Below are 8,774 nucleotides of genomic sequence, written 5' to 3' on the forward strand. Positions count from 1 at the left end.
CTTTACTAAACTTGGTTATGAGAGATCAATTTTCTGGTGTTAGTTCTGATGATGCTGCTGCCCATCTCAATAATTTTGTTGAACTTTGTGAAATGCAAAAGTATAAGGATGTAGATGGTGATATTATTAAATTGAAAGTGTTTCCTTTCTCATTAAGAGGAAGAGCTAAAGATTGGTTGCTATCTTTGCCTAAGAATAGTATTGATTCATGGACTAAATGCAAGGATGCTTTTATTGGTAGATATTATCCTCCCGCTAAAATTATATCTTTGAGAAGTAGCATAATGAATTTTAAGCAATTAGATACCGAACATGTTGCTCAAGCATGGGAGAGAATGAAAACTTTGGTAAAGAATTGCCCAACCCATGGACTGACTACTTGGATGATCATCCAAACCTTCTATGCAGGACTAAATTTTTCTTCGTGGAATTTATTGGATTCAGCTGCTGGAGGTACCTTTATGTCCATCACATTGGGGGCGGCTACAAAACTTCTTGATGATATGATGATAAATTACTCTGAATGGCACACGGAAAGAGCTCCACAAGGTAAGAAGGTAAATTCTGTTGAAGAAACCTCTTCCTTGAGTGATAAGATTGATGTGATTATGTCTATGCTTGTGAATGGTAGATCTAATGTTGATCCAAATAATGTTCCTTTAGCTTCATTGGTTGCTCAAGAAGAAAATGTTGATGTGAATTTCATTAAAAATAATAATTTCAACAACAATGCTTATAGGAACAACTCGGTAATAACTATAGGCCATATCCTTCGCTAATGGTAATGGTTATGGTAATTCTTATGGGAATTCTTACAATAATAATAGGAGTGTACCCTCTGGTCTTGAAGCCATGCTTAAAGAATTTATTAGTACACAAACTGCTTTTAACAAATCTGTTGAGGAAAAGCTTGATAAAATTGATATTATTGCTTCTAGAGTTGATAGACTTGCCTCTGATGTTAATCTTTTAAAATTGAAAGTTATGCCTAATAATGATATTGATAATAAGATTACTACTACAGCAAATGCCATCCAAGTTAGAATTAATGAGAATATAAGATTAATGGCTGAATTGCGTGCTAGGTGGGATAGAGAAGAAAATGAAAAACTAGCTAAAGAGAATAATGTAGCTAAAGTTTGGACTATTACCACCACTAGTAATGCTAATTCTTCACATGTTGCTGCACCTCCTACTATCAATGGTAAAATAATTGGTGTTGGCAATGTTTCTACTCCTAGTGCAAAGCGTACAAAACTGCCTGAAATTGCTAAAACTGCTTGAAACCGCTTGTGATAAAACTCGCTGAAATTTTTTCCAACCTTGGGAACAATGATCCCATTGCTGTAGCTCATAATGATTTAGATTTTGATGATTGCCACATCTCTGAAGTTATAAAGTTCTTACAAAAACTTGCTAAAAGTCCTAATGCTAGTGCTATAAATTTAGCCTTTACAAAACATATTACAAATGCTCTCATAAAAGCTAGAGAAGAGAAACTAAAACTTGAAACTTCTATTCCTAGAAAGTTAGAAGATGGTTGGGAGCCCATCATTAAAATGAAATTCAATGACTTTGAATGTAATGCTTTATGTGATCTTGGTGCAAGTATTTCGTTATGCCTAAAAAGATTTATGATATGCTTGACTTGCCACCATTGAAGAATTGTTATTTGGATGTTAATCTTGCCGATAATGTTAAAAAGAAACCTTTGGGGAGGATTGATAATGTGCACATTACGGTTAACAATAACCTTGTCCCCGTTGATTTTGTTGTCTTGGATATCGAATGCAATGCATCTTGTCCTATTGTGTTGGGAAGACCTTTTCTTCGAACCGTTGGTGCTCGTTATTGATATGAGGGAAGGTAATATTAAATATCAATTTCCTCTCAAGAAAGGTATGGAACACTTCCCTAGAAAGAGAATGAAGTTGCCTTTTGATTCTATTATTAGAACAAGTTATGATGTTGATGCTTCATCTCTCGATGTTACTTGATTTGCACTTTCTGCGCCTAGCTGAAAGGCGTTAAAGAAAAGCGCTTATGGGAGACAACCCATGTTTTTACTACAGCAATTTTTTGTTTTGTTGAGTCTTGGAAGTTGTTTACTACTGTAGCAACCTCTCATTATCATGTTTTTGTGCCAAGTAAAGTTTCTATGTCAAAGTTGATGTTATATTTGGGATCGCTGCGCAGAAACAGCATTGCTGTCTGTCACGAATCTGGGCACAGGCCTCTGTAGAAAATTCGAAAAAATCTGTCAATTTACGAGCGTGATCCTCAGATATGTACGCAACTTTCATTAGTTTTGAGTTTTTCCATTTGAGCAAGTCTGGTGCCAGCTTTAAATTCGTCTTTACGGACTGTTCTGTTTTTGACAGATTCTGCCTTTTATTTCGCATTGCCTCTTTTGCTATATTGGATTCATTTCTTTGATCCATTAATGTCCAGTAGCTTTATGCAATGTCCAGAAGTGTAAAGTAATGATTGTGTCACCTCTGAATGTGAGAATTATTAATTGTGCACTAACTCTCTAATGAGTTTGCTTGAAGTTTGGTGTGAAGGAAGTTTTCAAGGGTCAAGAGAGGAGTATGATATACTATGATCAAGAGGAGTGAAAGCTCTAAGCTTGGGGATGCCCCCGTGGTTCACCCCTGCATATTTTAAGAAGACTCAATCGTCTAAGCTTGGGGATTCCCAAGGCATCCCCTTCTTCATCGACAACATCATCGAGGTTCCTCCCCGAAACTATATTTTTATTCAATCACATCTTGTGTTCTTTACTTGGAGCGTCGGTTTGTTTTTGTTTTTGTTTTTGTTTGAATAAAATGGATCCTAGCATTCACTTTGTGGGAGAGAGACACGCTCCGCTGTTGCATATGGACACATGTGTCCTTAGGCTTTACTCATAATGTTCAAGGCGAAGTTTCTTCTTCGTTAAATTGTTATATGGTTGGAATTGGAAAATGCTACATGTAGTAATTCTAAAATGTCTTGGATAATGTGATACTTGGCAATTGTTGTGCTCATGTTTAAGCTCTTGCATCATATACTTTGCACCCATTAATGAAGAAATACATAGAGCTTGCTAAAATTTGATTTGCATATTTGGTCTCTCTAAGGTCTAGATAATATCTAGTATTGAGTTTTGAACAACAAGGAAGACGGTGTAGAGTCGTATAATGTTTACAATATGTCTTTTATGTGAGTTTTGCTGCACTTATTCATCCTTGAGTTTGCTTCAAATAACCTTGCTAGCCTAAACCTTGTATCGAGAGGGAATACTTCTCATGCATCCAAAATCCTTGAGCCAACTACTATGCCATTTGTGTCCACCATACCTACCTACTACATGGTATTTCTCCGCCATTCCAAAGTAAATTGCTTGAGTGCTACCTTTAAAATTCCATCATTCACCTTTGCAATATATAGCTCATGGGACAAAATAGCCTTAAAAACTATCGTAGTATTGAATATGTACTTATGCACTTTATATTTTATTAAGTTGCTTGTTGTGCGATAACCATGCTTCGGGGAACGCCATCAACTATTGTTGAATATCATGTGAGTTGCTATGCATGTCCGTCTTGTCCGAAGGATCTATCATTTTAGTGGTTGGAGCATGCAAAATTGTTAGAGAAGAACATTGGGCCGCTAACTAAAGCCATGAATCATGGTTGAAGTTTCAGTTTTGGACATATATCCTCAATCTCATATGAAAATAATAATCATTGCTACATGCTTATGCATTTAAGAGGAGTCCATTATCTGTTGTCCATGTTGTCCCGGTATGGATGTCTAAGTTGAGAATAATCAAAAGCGAGAAATCCAAAATGCGAGCTTTCTCCTTAGACCTTTGTACATGCGGCATGGAGGTACCCCTTTGTGACACTTGGTTGAAACATGGCATGCAAAGATCCGATAGTCCAAGCTAAGTAGGATGAGGTGCGGGCACTATTAGTATACTATGCATGAGGCTTGCAACTTGTAAGATATAATTTACATAACTCATATGCTTTATTACTACCGTTGACAAAATTGTTTCATGTTTTCAAAATAAAAGCTCTAGCACAAATACAGCAATCGATGCTTTCCTCTTTGAAGGACCTTTCTTTTACTTTTATTGTTGAGTCGGCTTACCTATCTCCTTCCACCTTAAGAAGCAAACACTTGTGTGAACTGTGCATTGATTCCTACATACTTGCATATTGCACTTGTTATATTACTTTATGTTGACAATATCCATGAGATATACATGTTATAAGTTGAAAGCAACCGCTGAAACTTCATCTTCCTTTGTGTTGCTTCAATACCTTTACTTTGATTTATTGCTTTATGAGTTAACTCTTATGCAAGACTTATTGATGCTTGTCTTGAAGTACTATTCATGAAAAGTCTTTGTCATATGATTCACTTGTTTACTCATGTCATTACCTTTGTTTTGATCGCTGCATTCATTACATATGTTTACAAATAGTATGATCAAGATTATGATGGCATGTCACTTCAGAAATTATCTTTGTTATCGTTTTACTCGCTCGGGACGAGCAGAACTAAGCTTAGGGATGCTGATACGTCTCCAACGTATCGATAATTTCTTATGTTCCATGCTACTTTATTGATGATACCTACATGTTTTATGCACATTATATGTCATATTTATGCATTTTCTGGAACTAACCTATTAACAAGATGCCGAAGAGCCAGTTGCTTTTTCTGCTGTTTTTGGTTTCAGAAATCCTAGTAAGGAAATATTCTCGGAATTGGACGAAACTTTCGCCCAGGGTCCTATTTTTGCACGAAGCTTCCAGAAGACCGAAGAGATAACGAAGTGGGGCCACGAGGCAGCCGGGGCCTAGGGCGGCGCGGCCCGGCCCTTGGCCGCGCGACCTATGCCGCCGGGCCCTCGTGTGGCCCCCCGCGTTGCCCTTCCGCCTACTTAAAGTCTCCGTCGCGAAACCCCCGAGCACCGAGAGCCACGATACGGAAAACCTTCCGGAGACGCCGCCGCCGCGAATCCCATCTCGGGGGATTCGAGAGATCGCCTCCGGCACCCTGCCGGAGAGGGGATTCATCTCCCGAAGGACTCTACACCGCCATGGTCGCCTCCGGAGTGATGAGTGAGTAGTTCACCCCTGGACCATGGGTCCATAGCAGTAGCTAGATGGTCGTCTTCTCCTTGTTGTGCTTCATTGTTGGATCTTGTGAGCTGCCTGACATGATCAAGATCATCTATATGTAATACTATATGTTGTGTTTGTCGGGATCCGATGGATAGAGAATACTATGATTATGGTGATTATCAATCTATTGTTTATGTGTTGTTTATGATCTTGCATGCTCTCCGTTATTAGTAGAGGCTCTGGCCAAGTTTGTACTCTTAACTCCAAGAGGGAGTATTTATGCTCGATAGTGGGTTCATGCCTTCATTGACACCGGGACGAGTGACGTAAAGTTCTAAGGTTGTGATGTGTCTGTTGCCACTAGGGATAAAACATTGATTCTATGTCTAAGGATGTAGTTGTTGATTACATTACGCACCATACTTAATGCAATTGTCTGTTGCTTAGCAACTTAATACCGAATGGGGTTCGGATGATAACTTCGAAGGTGGACTTTTTAGGCATAGATGCAGTTGGATGGCGGTCTATGTACTTTGTCGTAATGCCCAATTAAATCTCACTATATTTATCATATCATGTATATGCATTGATTATGCCTTTCTCTATTTGTCAATTGCCCGACTGTAATTTGTTCACCCAACATGCTTTTATCTTATGGGAGAGACACCTCTAGTGAACTGTGGACCCCGGTCCTATTCTTTACATAGCATACAATCTATCGCAATTGTGTTTACTGTTTTCTTTGCAAACATCTTCCACTCGATACGTTTAATCCTTTGTTACAGCAAGCCGGTGAGATTGACAACCTCCATCGTTTCGTTGGGGCAAAGTACTTTGGTTTTGTTGTGCAGATTCCACGTTGGCGCCGGAATCCTCGGTGTTGCGCCGCATCACATTTCGCGACCATCAACCTTCAACGTGCTTCTTGGCTCCTACTGGTTTGATTAAACCTTGGTTTCATACTGAGGGAAACTTGCTTCTATACGCATCATACCTTCCACTTGGGGTTCCCAACGGACGTGTGCATCTACGCGTATCAGTCCTCAATTGCTGTTAACCAATAGAATCCTGCCCTGAAGACTTTGGCCGCAATAGCTCGACTGCTTGCATGATGCCCGCATATTCCTTCGTGTACATCTTTCAGGATTATCCTTCCTTCTTCGGGTGTGAGACATCTCTGTAGCACACACGAAATACTTCGCTTGTACAACTCCCCTTTTACCACAGTAAAAGCTTTAGATCGTCTGATTATTCGCCTTGCTTCAACTGGATCGTCGGGTATTGTTTTCCTTAGGATGTATGATATGTACGCCTGCATCCATGGAATTTGCACCATCATGACTAGCTCCTGTTCCTCTTCTTCTTCTTCTTCTTCCAATGATTCTTTGGTGACGCTCGACGTTTTTTCTTCCTTCTCCTTCTTCTTTGGTTTCATTGGCTTTGTTGATCTCTCGCTTATTTCTTCCCAAAACACGCCTGGAGGAATCGCGAGACATTGCGACCCGATGTTTGCAAGAACATCGGCTTCATCATTGCTCAACCTGCTGATGTGGTTTACCTCGCATCCATCAAACAATTTTTCCAGCTCATTATACATCTCCTTGTATGCTATCATACTCTCGTTGACTGCCTCACATTGATTCATAACTTGCTGTGCCACCAACTGTGAGTCGCCGAAGATTTTCAGTCGGGTTGCGCCGCAAGCTTTCGCCATCTTCATCCCGTGTATGAGAGCTTCATATTCTGCTTCATTGTTGGACGCGTTTGGGAACGTCATCCGTAAGACATACTTCAACTTGTCGCCTTCAGGTGATACTAATATCACGCCTGCTCCAGCGCCTTCTAACCTTTTGGACCCATCAAAGTTCATAGTCCAGGTTCTTGATAAATCTGGAGGCCCTGTATTTTGTAGCTCCATCCACTCTGCAATAAAATCTGGTAGGATTTGCGACTTTATTGCTTTTCTTTTCTCGTACGTGATGTCCCGAGGGGAAAGCTCTATTCCCCAAAGAGAGACACGACCCGTAGCTTCTGGGTTATTTAATATATTTGACAGAGGAGCTTCATTGACCACTATTATCGGGTGCACCAAAAAATAATGTCGCAATTTTCTTGCTGTCGTGAATACTCCATATGCCAACTTCTGGTATTGGGGGTACCGCTGTTTTGAGGGCGACAGTACTTCACTAATAAAATATACTGGCCTCTGTACTCCATGGAGCTTTCCTTCTTCCTCTCTTTCGACTACCAAAGCCGTGCTGACCACCTGAGGTGTGGCTATGTATAGGGGGAGAGGTTCCTTCTCTTTAGGCGCCACCAAGATTGGTGGTGTCGAAATTGTGCGCTTTAGATTCTCGAAAGCTCTATCTGCTTCCTCGTTCCATTGAAATTTTTCTCCTTGTTTGATCAATGCATAGAACGGCAGCGCCTTTTCTCCCAACCTGGCGACGAATCTGCTTAAAGCTGCGACTCGCCCCGTCAGCTGTTGTATTTCTTTCAACTTTGTCGGCTTTCTCATAGTTACGATGGCCTGTATTTTTTCGGGATTGGCTTCAATCCCTCTTGCTGATACCAAGAACCCGAGAAGTTCTCCCGCAGGGACGCCAAAAGAACACTTTGTCGGGTTCAGCTTAAGGCGGAACTTGTCGAGGTTGTCGAAGGTTTCCTTCAAATCTTTGATCAGTGTTGTCCCCTTCTTTGATGTTATCACGACATCGTCAATGTAGACTTGTACATTTTTTCCAATCTGTGTTGCAAGGCACTTCTGCATCATCCGCTGATATGTTGCTCCCGCGTTTTCAAACCAAAGGGCATTGTTTTGTAGCAGAACACTCCGTAAGGTGTTATGAACGCTGTCTTGGCTTCATCTTCTTCTTTTAATCGGATCTGGTTATAACCAGAGTACGCGTCCAAGAAGGAAAGACGTTCACATCCTGCCGTGGAGTCGATGATTTGATCGATCCTTGGGAGGGGAAAGTGATCCTTAGGACAGTGTTTATTGAGACACGTAAAGTCGACACACATGCGAAGGACTTTCATGTTTTTCTTCGGCACCATCACTGGGTTAGCTACCCACGTGGCTTCTGTAGATATCTCTTTAATAAAACCAGCATCTTTGAGTCGATCTATTTCTGATAGCATAGCTTTGCGGTTTGGTTCCGAAAAACACCGCAAAGGTTTTTTAATTGGTCTCGCGAGAGGATCCAAGTTGAGGTGGTGCTCGGCAAGTTCCCTGGGTACTCCTGGCATGTCAGCTGGACACCATGCGAAGATTTTCCAGTGCTCACGGAGGAACTCGACGAGCACGCTTTCCTATGCGACATCCATGTTTGTTGCAATGGATGTCGTTTTCTTTGGGTCTGTCGGGTGGATCTGCACCTCTTTTGAATCCTTGGCAGTATTGAAGGTTGGTTCCTTGATTGATCTCCCTGCGTCTGGCAGCACATCATAATCAGTGAGCCTTGGCGCCATATATTCTGCTTGCATCCCGAAAGTTTCTGACAGTCGATGAAAATCCTTGTCGCACTTATCAGACAGTGCGAAACTTCCCTTAATTGTGATAGGTCCCTTGGGTCCAGGCAACCTCCACAATAGATAAGTATAATGAGGTACCGCCATAAACCTGGCATATGCTGGTCGACCCAACAAAGC

This window comes from Lolium rigidum, chromosome 2 (genome assembly GCF_022539505.1).
Source record: "Lolium rigidum isolate FL_2022 chromosome 2, APGP_CSIRO_Lrig_0.1, whole genome shotgun sequence".
In the NCBI taxonomy this organism is placed as follows: Eukaryota; Viridiplantae; Streptophyta; class Magnoliopsida; order Poales; family Poaceae; genus Lolium; species Lolium rigidum.